Source organism: Pinus tabuliformis, chromosome Q (genome assembly GCF_031772625.1).
Source record: "Pinus tabuliformis cultivar Carrire ecotype Pingquan chromosome Q, CPIR1, whole genome shotgun sequence".
Classification (NCBI taxonomy): Eukaryota; Viridiplantae; Streptophyta; class Pinopsida; order Pinales; family Pinaceae; genus Pinus; species Pinus tabuliformis.
This window is the reverse complement of record NC_142296.1, coordinates 1,126,200,737-1,126,214,668: the sequence shown is the minus strand read 5'-3', so window position 1 is coordinate 1,126,214,668 and position 13,932 is coordinate 1,126,200,737.

Here is a 13,932-nt window from a genome sequence, read left to right as displayed (position 1 = left end):
CAAACAATCATGTAGAATGGGAGGGGCAACTCCCGGTAAAGTCTGCCCGAATATATTATGATCATTTCAACAATACAAATGTACAAGTGTGCCGGGCAAAGTCCACGGCCAACACTTAGATCCTTTTACAATATTACAACAAGGCATGAGAAGCCTTAAACATACACCATTCTGCACCTTTACATGTGAGCGGGTACCCACCCGGGTCACCAAGACACTCACGTAATTCTGCACCGAACCGTGTACTAAACCTCCTCAACCGTGACCATAAAATCTCCCTTAACCGAGACCTTATTCCACATAAGCCAATCTGAAATATGCGAAGACCTTCTTCACCTTATGCGCATGAGGAATGCGCATCACCTATGTGAACCTTCGCACTTTCCTGGTCTCTTATGCGAAGGAGAGTTGAGCGAAAGTCGATGTAGCAAATGAGCTTCATCTCCCATAATATATATGCTTCCTCTCTTATGTTTACAAGGGGGTTGCTTACTCATGGCCGACCTCCCTTATTTACATGTAAAGCCCACGTATTATTATGTTATATTATATTTTATTCTTATTAATTCGCACATATACATATGTGCCCCCATATAATGTGTTTATGTTTATTCGTTGCTCAAATGAGCCCAAGCTTTTATGTTTGTGCTCCATTGTGGGTTCATGGAACAGGTGTCTAGCCTTAAGGCTTCACCGCACATGCCCGCAATACATATGATAACATGTCAGCCTCGCTCCTTTTGACAACGCGTATAAGCTATGTTCAACACTTGGTTTATTTGAGCGCTGTTCCATTTCGCACCAAGTGTAAAATGTCGCACCGCCCTACAGCTCGTTGCATTGCTGCAGCCATTTGTCGCACGGTCGGGTCGCCCGCCCGGTTCGCCCGCCCGTCGTGCGTGGGTCATCCGCCGGGGCGCTCGCCCACCGTTGTAAACCATTCTCGCCCGCATATGCTGCCGCCCCATCTCGTCGTTCTACTGCACCCGCTCGCCCATCTGCTGCACCGTGTCCGCATACCGACTCGCCGGTGACTCATTCGCCGGGTCTGCCCATCATCGGGTCCGCCCATTGTCGGGTCCACCCAAGTGTCGGAGGTTCGCCCATCCGCTCGTCGTCGTGTCAAAACGCACCCGCTGTTGTGCACGAGGGCGTCCGCCCATCGTGCACGCCTGCCCGAGACTCGAGGGCGTCACACTCTCCTCCACCTGAAGTCGTTGTCGTCCCGACAACACAGCATCTTAGTGACTCTCCACCAAGACTAGTATCGACCATAATGTAGACCCCTCCATATAAGGCAACCATCACTGCCACATATATAAGGCCCGTCTCCATCAAGTCATCTCCATGTGAAAACTGCCCATGTATAAGTGCTACACATCTCGGTCATGTGTCAACACCCATAATCCATGCTCAGGTCCATGAAAACTCCATCCATCTCATCTGCAACATGCTGTCCACGAAGTGTTGGTGTCAATGTGCTAAGTCTGCCACATTTATCCCAACAACATCATGTGTGAAAAGTAGTTGAGTCTCGGCTCAACCATGCCCAAGTATATCCACCAAGGCACCATCATCATCATCATCGTGACCTCATCATCTCAAAGTGTCTCATCGATCCTCCTCATCAAGTCACTCTTCCAAGTCATGTCCTATGCATGTACTTTGGAAGTATGCATCCCATACTGCATCAAAGTCACCTGACCTCAGCTTCTCAATGCATCAGACCTCTATGTCCACCATGTACGATGTCCCAAAAGTCACAACGATCTCATGTCATCATGAGCTCCTCCACCAAAGGTCCACCAAGACTATCTCTTGGTCTTAGCCATGAGAAGTCCATCTAAGCATCATCCAAGTAATCAATCTTCATTTTAGTGAACTCGGTCACCAACCATATCACCATGTCATCACGAGTCCCTTCTCGATAGCTCCTCCACCAACGGTTCACCAAGACTATCTCTTGGTCCCGACCATGAGAAGTCCACCCAAAGGTGTGCCCTTCAACCTGTCCATGAGTCATGCCGGGCACTTAGCCATGTGGCTAAAGCATGACCCAAATCATCCACAACGATCATCAAGTTCCACCCTTGTCACGGGCCCTTGCACCTTCCATCTCAAGGTAGCAAGCAACCTCAACAAGTCCTTCAGCGAGCAACAACCCTTGCTTCTCCATACAAGGTTCCATCATAGTCTTCCATAAGATGCCTCCATGCTTCGGCAAGCTAATCTTGCCCTCTCCTACACATGATCCATCTACCAAATGTCCAAATGAAACACAAGTACCAATACTTACTTTATCAATATGAGGCTCCTCCATATGAGTGACCTCACCCATCCATGTCGATAAGCTGCACGATCCTGGTTCAACTTGATCACCTTCAAGTTCTGCCTCCATCATGTCCACAACATCTTCATCTATCATGGCTTCCTCTTCCCGGGCTGCACAATCTGCAACTTTACCTTGCCCCATTGTCCAACCGAGTTGAAGAAGTTCTTCTTCAATGTTTTCCTCCAAGACTTCAAGTTCTTCTCGGATTCGGGGCCTCTCTTCTTTTAACCTTTTCAACCTGCATAAGGTAAGCAAGAGCTTCCCTTCACCTTCTCCCAAACTTGTCATGCCTTGTACCTTGTCATCATGTGGTCCATCCATGTGAGTGTCCGTCCATGCTGCCAACCTGTATGAGTCTGGTTCAACTTGATTAAACTCAAGTTCGGCCTCCATCATATCCTCATCATCACATGGTCCTTCCATATGAGTATCTTCATCGGTCCATGTCCATGAGCTACATGATTCGGGCTTAGCTTGATCATCTTCAAGTCTAACCTCCATCATAGCTAAGTCTTCAACATCTTCGGTCATCATAACTTCCTCTTCCTGGTCCGCAACTTCATCTATTGCCTGACTGATTTGAAGAAGTCCTTCTCGTCCAAGCATCACATCAATGCCATCTGTATTTATCACCACGAAGTCCAGCTGACCCCTACATCTTTCCAACTGTACAGGTACATCTCGTATCATGCCTACTGCCAAGTTCCACGAGGTTATCTCCCAGTTTTCCATAGTAGATATCAGCCCCACTTCTTCTATTAACCGTGCCGATATAAGGTTATATGAGCCACCTGTGTTTGCCAACGCTTGAACATCTTTGCCACAAATCTTCAAGGTTACAAGACCTCGGTTGTTCTCCATGACCTTATCTTCACCTGTCAACTGTCACGAGCAACCTTTGCTCACCAGCTCTGACCGAGCTCTGATACCACCTGTCACGCCCCCAAGTCTACGGTAACTTTTTTTCCGTGCCCGGCAGGGTGCGGCACCACCGTGTACGTTCTTTTCGTTAATACTAGTACATATGGACTACGCCTTAACCAATATAAACATGCTTTAATCGTTATCTTATAACCATATGAAAGCATTAAACTTCATAATTCATCATAAACCATTCATAACGTTTCCATGTGCAATTAAACCGAACAACAATTGCAAACAATCATGTAGAATGGGAGGGGCAACTCCCGGTAAAGTCTGCCCGAATATATTATGATCTTTTCAACAATACAAATGTACAAGTGTGCCGGGCAAAGTCCACGGCCAACACTTAGATCCTTTTACAATATTACAACAAGGCATGAGAAGCCTTAAACATACACCATTCTGCACCTTTACATGTGAGCGGGTACCCACCCGGGTCACCAAGACACTCATGTAATTCTGCACCGAACCGTGTACTAAACCTCCTCAACCGTGACCATAAAATCTCCCTTAACCGAGACCTTATTCCACATAAGCCAATCTGAAATATGCGAAGACCTTCTTCACCTTATGCGCATGAGGAATGCGCATCACCTATGTGAACCTTCGCACTTTCCTTGTCTCTTATGCGAAGGAGAGTTGAGCGAAAGTCGATGTAGCAAATGAGCTTCATCTCCCATAATATATACGCTTCCTCTCTTATGTTTACAAGGGGGTTGCTTACTCATGGCCGACCTCCCTTATTTACATGTAAAGCCCACGTATTATTATGTTATATTATATTTTATTCTTATTAATTCGCACATATACATATGTGCCCCCATATAATGTGTTTATGTTTATTCGTTGCTCAAATGAGCCCAAGCTTTTATGTTTGTGCTCCATTGTGGGTTCATGGAATGGGTGTCTAGCCTTAAGGCTTCACCGCACATGCCCGCAATACATATGATAACATGTCGGCCTCGCTCCTTTTGACAACGTGTATAAGCTATGTTCAACACTTGGTTTATTTGAGCGCTGTTCCATTTCGCACCAAGTGTAAAACATCACACCGCCCTGCAGCTCGTCGCATTGCTGCAGCCGTTTGTCGCACGGTCGGGTCGCCCGCCCGGTTCGCCCGCCCGTCGTGCGTGGGTCGTCCGCCGGGGCGCTCGCCCACCGTTGTAAACCATGCTCGCCCGCGTATGCTGTCGCCCCAGCTCGTCGTTCTGCTGCACCCGCTCGCCCATCTGCTGCACCGTGTCCGCATACCGACTCGCCGGTGACTCATTCGCCGGGTCCGCCCATCGTCGGGTCCGCCCATTGTCGGGTCCGCCCAAGTGTCGGAGGTTCGCCCATCCGCTCGTCGTCGTGTCAAAACGCACCCGCCGTCGTGCACGAGGGCGCCCGCCCATCGTGCACGCCTGCCCGAGACTCGAGGGCGTCACACATGGGCTCCTACACACTCTACACACATATCATCCACATAACCTAATATGCTATTCAAAGAATAAGCATAACGTTGTTATAAAAAACATTCGAAAATTTTCCGCCTCCTCCATCTGGTTTTGAATTGGTGACTTTTCATATTAATAATCATTTGTATATGCCTTTTGACATCTTCAATTGAAAATATCTGAATATTTCCTAGGGCATCACATCTTGTAGTTGTCCTACAGAGGTGAACCCATTAGCTAAAATAACTAGTGCCTGGAAATTGCTAGGAAACTACAACAACAACAATTAGAATGCCTTGAGAAGTTTGTGATTTTCCATCTTAGAAGTGTGTGACATGATGCAACATTCTACAAATCGTACCCCAAGGATAATTATAGCATAATATTTCCTCTTGGTTAGTGGCTCTTTTTGGCTTCCAAACTTTTATTTTCAAATATACACTTCCAAGAATTCTTGATTAAAATATTTGATTTCTTGTGCAAGTGACTATGACTACTTGGATGTGATATTGAAGAGCACAAAATCAAGCATAAGTGATTTTTTGTTCGTGGACTTAGATTTCAGAATGTAGTTTGAGATAGCAAGACCCACCAGGGAATACAACACCCTCCTTGAGTTGCTTCCCAACATATACAATAGATTGCAGTCCATTGTAAATATAATGTGTGAAAGTGTGAAGCATTTGTTAAAGAAGATGGGGATGTAACTTCCCCATGGAGGAAATTTACGTACATGCACTTCATGTGGTTGAGTTCCTGTTAGCCCTGAGGTGCAGTGCTGCTATTTTGAAGACTAAAGGAGGAAAATGGTCAATTTTTCTGTCGTGGAGAGGTTCCCATACGGTTCATCACCTCACTTTTCTCACTCATCCACTCCCATCCACATTCACTCATGTCCTAACCCAACCCTCACATCATAACAAAAGTCACTTTCGCCTTGGCTCTACATGAATTAATCATTTCCCCCCCTATGTATTATTATTTTTCAGAGTGCATGAAAACGTGCACTAATGCGCAAAAGTCCCCGAAAACTTTACCTTTTCGTCCATATGCGCCCCTTTGCACATTTCTCGAGGTCGTCCCATACCTTCGTGTCCCCCGCTATCAATCTTCCCACTGATCTGACAATCCACAATTCATCCGACTAATGTTATACGCTCACCCGCTTCGACCAATCACCACCGTTAGATCATTTCCGCTAGATCTAACGACTATCGCGCATATCGCTTGGGCAACAAGAGAGAGGGATACCCGCCCGATAAAGCAGTTTCCTCTCTCTCCTCCGCTGCTACGTGGCACTCGATGAATGGAATCAGGCGAGCTTTGACCTTTACCAGATACCGCCCAATGACTGCCCGATATAAACCATTTCCACTTGAGTAAACCGCTCCTGGGATTTATCATTCGAGCACCTCCTCCGCCCGATAGCCATTCGATCTACCCATCTAAGATGTGACGACTCGGACTTATTCCACTCCTACCACAACTTCAAGCCTCCAGAAATTGATCTCCTTCGCCCATTCCTCCTGATCCAATGGCCCCCATACCCCACTTCCCACTAGTCACCTGGGGAGGAAATTTGTTGGCTTTGTCAGTGTTTTTGACAGTAGAACAGTTGAACTGAAATAACAGAATGCATGGTCGAAAGGGGAAAAAACAACAACACGATGCAACCGAACCAACAAAAATGATCATGGAATATCGCTGGCACGAGTGAACCACCTGACAGTGAGACAAAATTAGCAGAATTTGATTTCCATGTTTGTTAGAAACAAAGTTCTCTGAGCTCATGTTTCTCTAGTTATGGGATCAAGTAGTTAGAAGACAGAGGGGATGTATTAAGACATCTAGAGCCTCAGAGAGTTCGAGAGTATTGTAAAAAGCCTATAAATGGCCAAAAGTTTGAAGGAATAGGGGTTCAACTTTTGGAGACTGTGGATACTCTGTTCCTCCCAACGTCTCATCTTCATTCCAGTAATACAAGCTTCTTTTGTTGTTACATGTTCAATTATCATCTTATTTTATGTTCTAAGCTTGCACTTGAATAGGTTATTCATGTTTTCTTCTATATCTAATGCCAGATAACTGTCATCTTATCTCTGCGTTGATAAATTAGATTTGCAAGCTTCATTTACTTTCTGTAGCTAGCCATTCATATGTGTTTATGTTTGTATATGCTAGTACAGTCAAGATTCTCCATCTATTCATTGAATCTGTAAACTATTGAGCATTAGTGGTCGAAATCCTTGTCAAGCTGAGAGTGTTCATGCATGTCTCGAGTGAAAACAGAGTTGAGCAGTCATCTGACTTGATCCAAACCCCAATCCATTCCAATAGTTCAGATAACGATATTAAAGATTTATATGTTGCCAAGCATCTCTGAGATACAACCTAGGAGAGTTTCCTGGAGTGCTAACATAATTAGCGTCGTTGCCAGGGAGAGGAGACTGAAGCTCAGCGTCTCTGGGGGACAACACAGATCCAGCTTTGATGATAGACAAAGTCTGGACACTATTTAGGTTATAGTCATCTATCTGGCGACTCTACTGGAGGGCGAACCTCTTGGCAACTCCACTCCATAGTTCTGGCTCAGTTTGCGAGGCATACTCCGAGAAATCCTCAGAAGCCACAAGCTGACCTAGTACCTGACCCTGAAAAAATCATCAAAGAAAGAAAGGCGTTGCAGAAAGGAGCATCAGGTTCAGGTAGCTCTAAACAATATTCTATATCTCTTTAAGAAAATCCTGTAATAGAAAAAATACATGTTGAGAGTATAGCATCTAATACTAGCAGTGAAGAAAAAATCTCAGAGATTCATAGAGCTCCTTATTGTTTAGGTTCTTCTTTCATTGTAAGCCCAAAGGAAGTCTCTCCTCCTATCCATCATACTCCTTTAGTCCTATCAGTCACTTCTCAACCCTCTGTCATTCAGACTTCTAGTACCTTTATATCCACCACAGCTATGGCAGCACCACAAGCACCTACCAAAATGGAAAGAATGATAGCTGCTAGGTATGGACCTCTAGTACTGCCCACTCCTTTGAATGCCATGCCTACTGGAAAATATTAGAAGTATATGCCTAAGTTCACTAGGACTGAAGGTGTTACAGCTGAGGAACATCTTGAATCATTCTATAGCTATGGTGATAACCTGGACATTAGTGAAGTTGATGTATGGATGAAAATCTGTGTCCAAAGTCTAGATGGAGAGGCTAAAAAATGGTTCTAAGAGAACTGACCCCAAGGTATATAGCAGATATTGAGGCCTTAGATGATGCATTCCTAAAGCATTGGGGGGATAAGAAGGATCTACTCTACTACCACACCAAGTTTGGGAACTTAAAGAGGGAAAATGATGAGTTGTTGTCTGATTTTAATAAGAGGTTTAACCACATGTACAACAAGAAACCAGCTAAACAAAAACCCACCACTACCTTTGCTAAACTCACCTATGCCAGTGCCTTTGATTCTGAATTTTGTCTTCAATTGAGGGAGAGACGATGTGCTACCTTGGCTGATATGCAGGATGCAGCCTTGGAAGTAGAATCAAACATCATGGTTGCAGAGAAGCTCAAATGGAATGTTGATAGAAGGAGACAGAGGGGCGAATCTTCATCATCTTCAGATCCCAAGATAGATAAAATGACCAAGATGATAAAGTCATTAGCCTTTGAAATATCCAAATTAAAGGTTGAGTAGCACCTTGGGAAAGGAAGAGTTCCTAATACCTTTGCTCCTAGAAATCCAAATCCATATAGAAGAGCTAATGAGCAGTTGCATATTCTGCAAAGAAGCAAAGATGCCAATGAAGACCAAAGGGTGAAGACCCCTTTCCAGAATGTAGTCATGGAAGAAGAGTAGTTTGAAGAAGATGATGAGATCCATTGTCTGAAAGACAAAGGCAGTGCCTCCTTTTTGACTTAGCTACATATGAAAAGTCATTATTCAACAACCAAATCAGCCAAGAGTTGGATGGTGGAGCTATTCTGCAAACTGATGATCAACACAGATATGATGGTCAAAGATGCCAAGGAAACTCCTATTTAGAGAGCTGTTGTCCCTGCAATACAACAAGCTAATAAGCAGAAACGACCAGCAGTTGATCCCATCATCCTTAAAGCTCCAGCTCACGAGGTTAGAGGCCTTGACAAGTCTCCTTCTCCTTTCAGTTTTGAATCAGAAATTCAGAAGCTAAGCATACTTATACCTCTAATTGAACTAGTGAAGAATGAGTCCTTCAAGAGATCTATCCTCAAGGCCCTTGAGCCTAAATCCATCCAAGCCTCCACTAACTATGTAAATTTTCAAGACAACAAACCAGCTATTGTTCTCAGCCCAATGATTGAAAATTGTGATGACAGATTGTTGGGTCCCTATAATACTAGTGATTACCCCATTACTATTGTAGTTATACCCCTTATTAATATTTTTGTGCCCCTATTTCCCCCCATATTGTTATTACTGTGCCCCATAGAATGCCTCTATTGTTATTTTTGTGGCATTATATTAGTATTGTTAGGTCGGCTGGATTATATTGTGACTCCTTAGACTCCTATATATAGAAAGGAGGTTTTGTCATTTGAATCATCCAAGAATTGTTCATTTATGTAATGTAAAGGAGGTTTCCCCCTCGAAGAGGCTGAATTCTAAGTCGTTGATCTATCTTTTCTATCTTTTCTTGAGCTGGTTTCACAACATTTGGTATTAGAGCTTTGGATTCTAGGGTTTCCCTGCTCCAAACAGGTCATCGTGGAATTTTCGCTATAACTTTTTTTCTGCAACGTTTCAGAAGTTGCAAAAAAAACCCATTTGAGAAGAAATCACGCTGAACCTCAGGTCTGAATTTCAGATCTTTTCGCACTATATTTGCAGAGATATGATCTGAGGAAGTTGGTCTTTTTGCAGACTCCTGAATTACATTCCAAACAGGTGACCTGGGGAAAATCGTCATAACTTTCTTTCTGAGCATCGGATTGAAATTTCGTAAGAAGGTACAGAAAGAGGATGGACTTTAGTTTTCTTGTATATATTTTTCAGAGTCAAAGGTAGAAACAGTGACACATAGCACTTCATACAAGTTCGCTCTACTGAATTAGTCTATAATCAGGTCACTGCGGGAGATTGTGCATAACTCTTTCTTGGAGAATCCAATTTGGATCAGACTAGTGGCATTGGAAAGAGGACATAGAAGGCTACTACAGGTCACAATTTCAGAACTGGATGATTTGAAATTACAGAGATACATCAGATTCAATATCAGGCTTCTACAAAGTGAAAAAGGTGTGTAGTTTTTTTTAAATTTTTGCGTAAGCTTGGTTTGAAGGAATTCAAAGGGCATAGTAAAGCATTATTATCAGTAATTGATGCCCCGAGGAAAGAAAATGCAAACACCTAGTAAGAAACCTGAAAGCTCTAGCATGACTTATGAAGAAGAGGAAGAAATGGAACATGGTATAACAAAATTACGAGACCAAGTGCATCAAGTGTCACTTGCAGAAAAAGGAACAGAATCTAAGATGGATGGTTTAAAGAAAGATGTAGAAGCTAAGATGGATGGTTTAAAGAAAGGCATAGAAGCTAAGATGGACGATTTGAAGATAGATTTGAAGACAGACATGGAAGAATTGAAGAAGTTGCTACAAGAAAGGGTCACTAATGGTGAAAGGGTAGTAAAGGAAACTCATGATGAGAACAAAAGAAATGTTAATCATGATTCCATAGACTCTAATGTTGGATCGAAGACCCACCATATTTCAAAAATAGATATGAGGAAGTTTGATGGCAAGGATCCCACAACATGGATATTACAGATGGAGCAATTATTCGATCTCAATAATGTGCAAAACACACAAAAGGTACGTATGGCAACTTTATATTTGGAACCAAATCAGTTTGTATGGTATCAATGGCTTTGCTCTCATAAACAATTTATCACTTGGGAATTTTTTACGGAAGAATTGATAGCACATTATGAGGATACAAAAAGCAACACTTTTTTTAGCCAATTGATAAGTCTCAAACAAAAGGGTTCAATAATGGAGCACATTGAGGAGTTCCAAAAATTGAACATAAGGGTAAAAGATATTCCAGAGGAGCATAGGATTGATGTGTTCATAGGGTCTTTAAAGGATAATATCCAACATGATGTTCGCCTTTGGGAACCTGATTCATTAGAGAAGGCATTCAGGTTAGTAAGAAAAATGGAAAGCAAAATTATGGCAACCAGGAAGCATACCACTCACAACTATAAAGACGGAAGTGTTGTTTCCCCTAGTCTTCCACAACCTATAAGGTTGACACCAAAACAATTAGAAGAAAAAAGAGTAAAAGGGCTTTGTTACAGTTGTGATAGCAAATACACTAAAGGTCATAAGTGTGCTGAGAAGAAATTATTCTACATAGATTGTGAAGAGGAAGAAGAAAAGGAGCAAGAAAGGTCAAAAGAAGAGGATATACTCCAGGAAAAAAGCCTAGATAAAGAACAAATAAATCCGACCATATCTTGTAATGCATTGGCGGGAATTACCACTCCTCAAACCATCAAGATAGAAGGACAAATCAAGAAGAAAAAGGTAATAGTGTTGATTGATTCAGGAAGCACCCACAATTTTATTCATTGTAAGGTAGCAAAAGAATTGAATTGCTTCCTATATCCAGCACCAGAGTGTCAAGTGATGATTGCAAATGGAGGAACAATAAATTGCTCTGGAAAGTGCCATAATATCAAGCTATCCATGGTAGAATATGTATTGACTAGCCCAATGCTTTCCATTCCAATGGGAGGTGCTGATGTTGTACTAGGAGTCCAATGGCTACAATCCTTGGGTACAATAGCTTTTAATTTTCAAGAACTTTTCATCAAATTTTCTACGGAAGGAAAGGAAGTTGAATTAAGGGGTATTGTAGGGAAACCAGGAACGATAATCAGCTCTAATGGTATGACAAAGCTTCTAGAAAAGGAGCAAAGAGGTGTAATTGCACAATTATGTTCGCTAGATGTTTCCACATCGGAATCATCTACTTCTCCAGATCTCCAAAATGTCTTGGACAATCATTCCAAGGTATTTGAGACTCCCAAAGGTCTCCCACCTATGTGTGATCATGATCATGCTATTCATATGATTCCAGGAAGTGTTCCTCCAAACATTAGGCCATACATATATCCCCATGTCCAAAAGAGTGAAATTGAACGTATGGTTGCAGAAATGCTAGAGGCTGGTGTAATTCAACCAAGTCAAAGTTCTTTCTCTGCTCCAGTAGTATTGGTGCACAAGAAGGATGGATCATGGCGCATGTGTCCGGATTATAGGGAGCTCAACAAGCTCACTATTAAAGATAAGTTCCCCATTCGTGTCATTGATGAATTACTGGATGAATTGTATGGATCAATTTACTTCACCAAGTTGGATCTTCGTTCAGGATATCATCAAATTAGAATGAAGACTGAAGACATTCCGAAAACAACATTTAGAACTCATGAGGGTCATTATGAATTTTTGGTCATGCCTTTTGGCCTTACCAATGCACCTTCAACATTTCAAGGTTTGATGAATTCAATTTTCAAACCATTCCTTAGAAAATTTGTGTTAGTATTTTTTGATGATATACTGATCTACAGCAAGTCTTGGAAGGATCATGTTGAACATGTTGACAGGGTGCTACAAATATTGGAGGAGAAACAATTATATGCAAAAACATCCAAATGTTTCTTTGGAGTCCAGGAGGTGGAATATCTGGGTCATATTGTCTCTCATGAAGGAGTTAAGGTAGACCCTAGCAAAATTAAAGCCATTAAGGAATGGAAAATCCCCACATCCATAAAGCATTTGCAAGGATTTCTCAGGTTGACAGGGTATTATCACAAGTTTGTTAAGAATTATGGGAGAATAGCAGCACCTCTAACAAAATTATTGAAGAAAGATGCATTTTCATGGACTTCGGAAGCAACAAAGGCCTTTGAACATCTTAAAGAGGCAATGTGCCAAGCACCGGTCTTAGCTACACCGGACTTCACAAAAACCTTTATTGTGGAATGTGATGCTTTAGGAAATGGAATTGGTGCTGTTCTAATGCAAGATGAAAGACCCATTGCTTTTGAAAGTCGTCCAATCAAGGGAAAGTTTTTAAGCAAAGCTATTTATGAGAAGGAAATGTTGGCAATACTCCATGCACTTAAGAAATGGCGACCCTACCTAATGGGAAGACACTTCAAGGTAAAAACGGATCATGATAGCCTTAAATACTTTTTAGGACAAAGATTATCCTCTTAAGAGTAACAAAAGTGGGTCACAAAGATGTTGGGTTATGACTTTGAAATCATCTACAAAAAAGGGAAGCAAAATGTGGTGGCAGATGCACTCTCAAGAAAGGATGAGGATGTGGAAGCATTGTTGTGCGCCATTTCTATTATCCAACCAGATTGGATAAATGAAGCAAGGGAGGAATGGAAGAATGACGAAGAAGTGTGGGCACTTATTCGAAAGTTACAACAAGATTCCAGTACGTCTGATACATTTAGCTGGCAAAATGATTCGTTATGGTACAAAGATCGCTTATACCTCTGTAGGAATTCCCAGCTAAAACAAAAGATTCTTATGGAATTGCACACTTCTCCCTTAGGAGGGCACTCAGGATTTTTAAAAACTTACCACAGGGTTAAGAAGGAATTTTTTTTGGATGGCCTTAAATCAGATATTCAAAAGTTTGTGGCGGAATGTTTGGTTTGCCAACAAAATAAAGTTGAAACTATTAAGACACTGGGTCTATTACAACCTTTATCCATTCCAAGCCAACGTTGGGAGGAGGTTTCAATGGATTTTATCACAGGTTTACCCAAGTCTGAGGGAAAGAGTGTCATCATGGTGGTAGTTGACAGACTTACCAAGTATGCACACTTTTGTGCATTATCACATCCATTTAAAGCCAGTACGATTTCTATTGCATTTATGGAAACAATTCAAAAGCTACATGGAAACCCAAAGATTATTGTAAGTGACAGAGATCCCATTTTCACTGGAAATTTTTGGACAGAATTATTTTCTTGTCTTGGTACTCAGTTAGCTCATAGCTCATCTTATCATCCTCAATCTGATGGGCAAACTGAGATAGTAAACAAATGTTTGGAAGGATATCTTCGTTGCTTTGGATCTGATAAACAGACACAATGGGTCAAATGGTTGCCTCTGGCTGAATGGTGGTATAACACTTCCTTCCATACAGCAACAAAAATGATCCCATTTA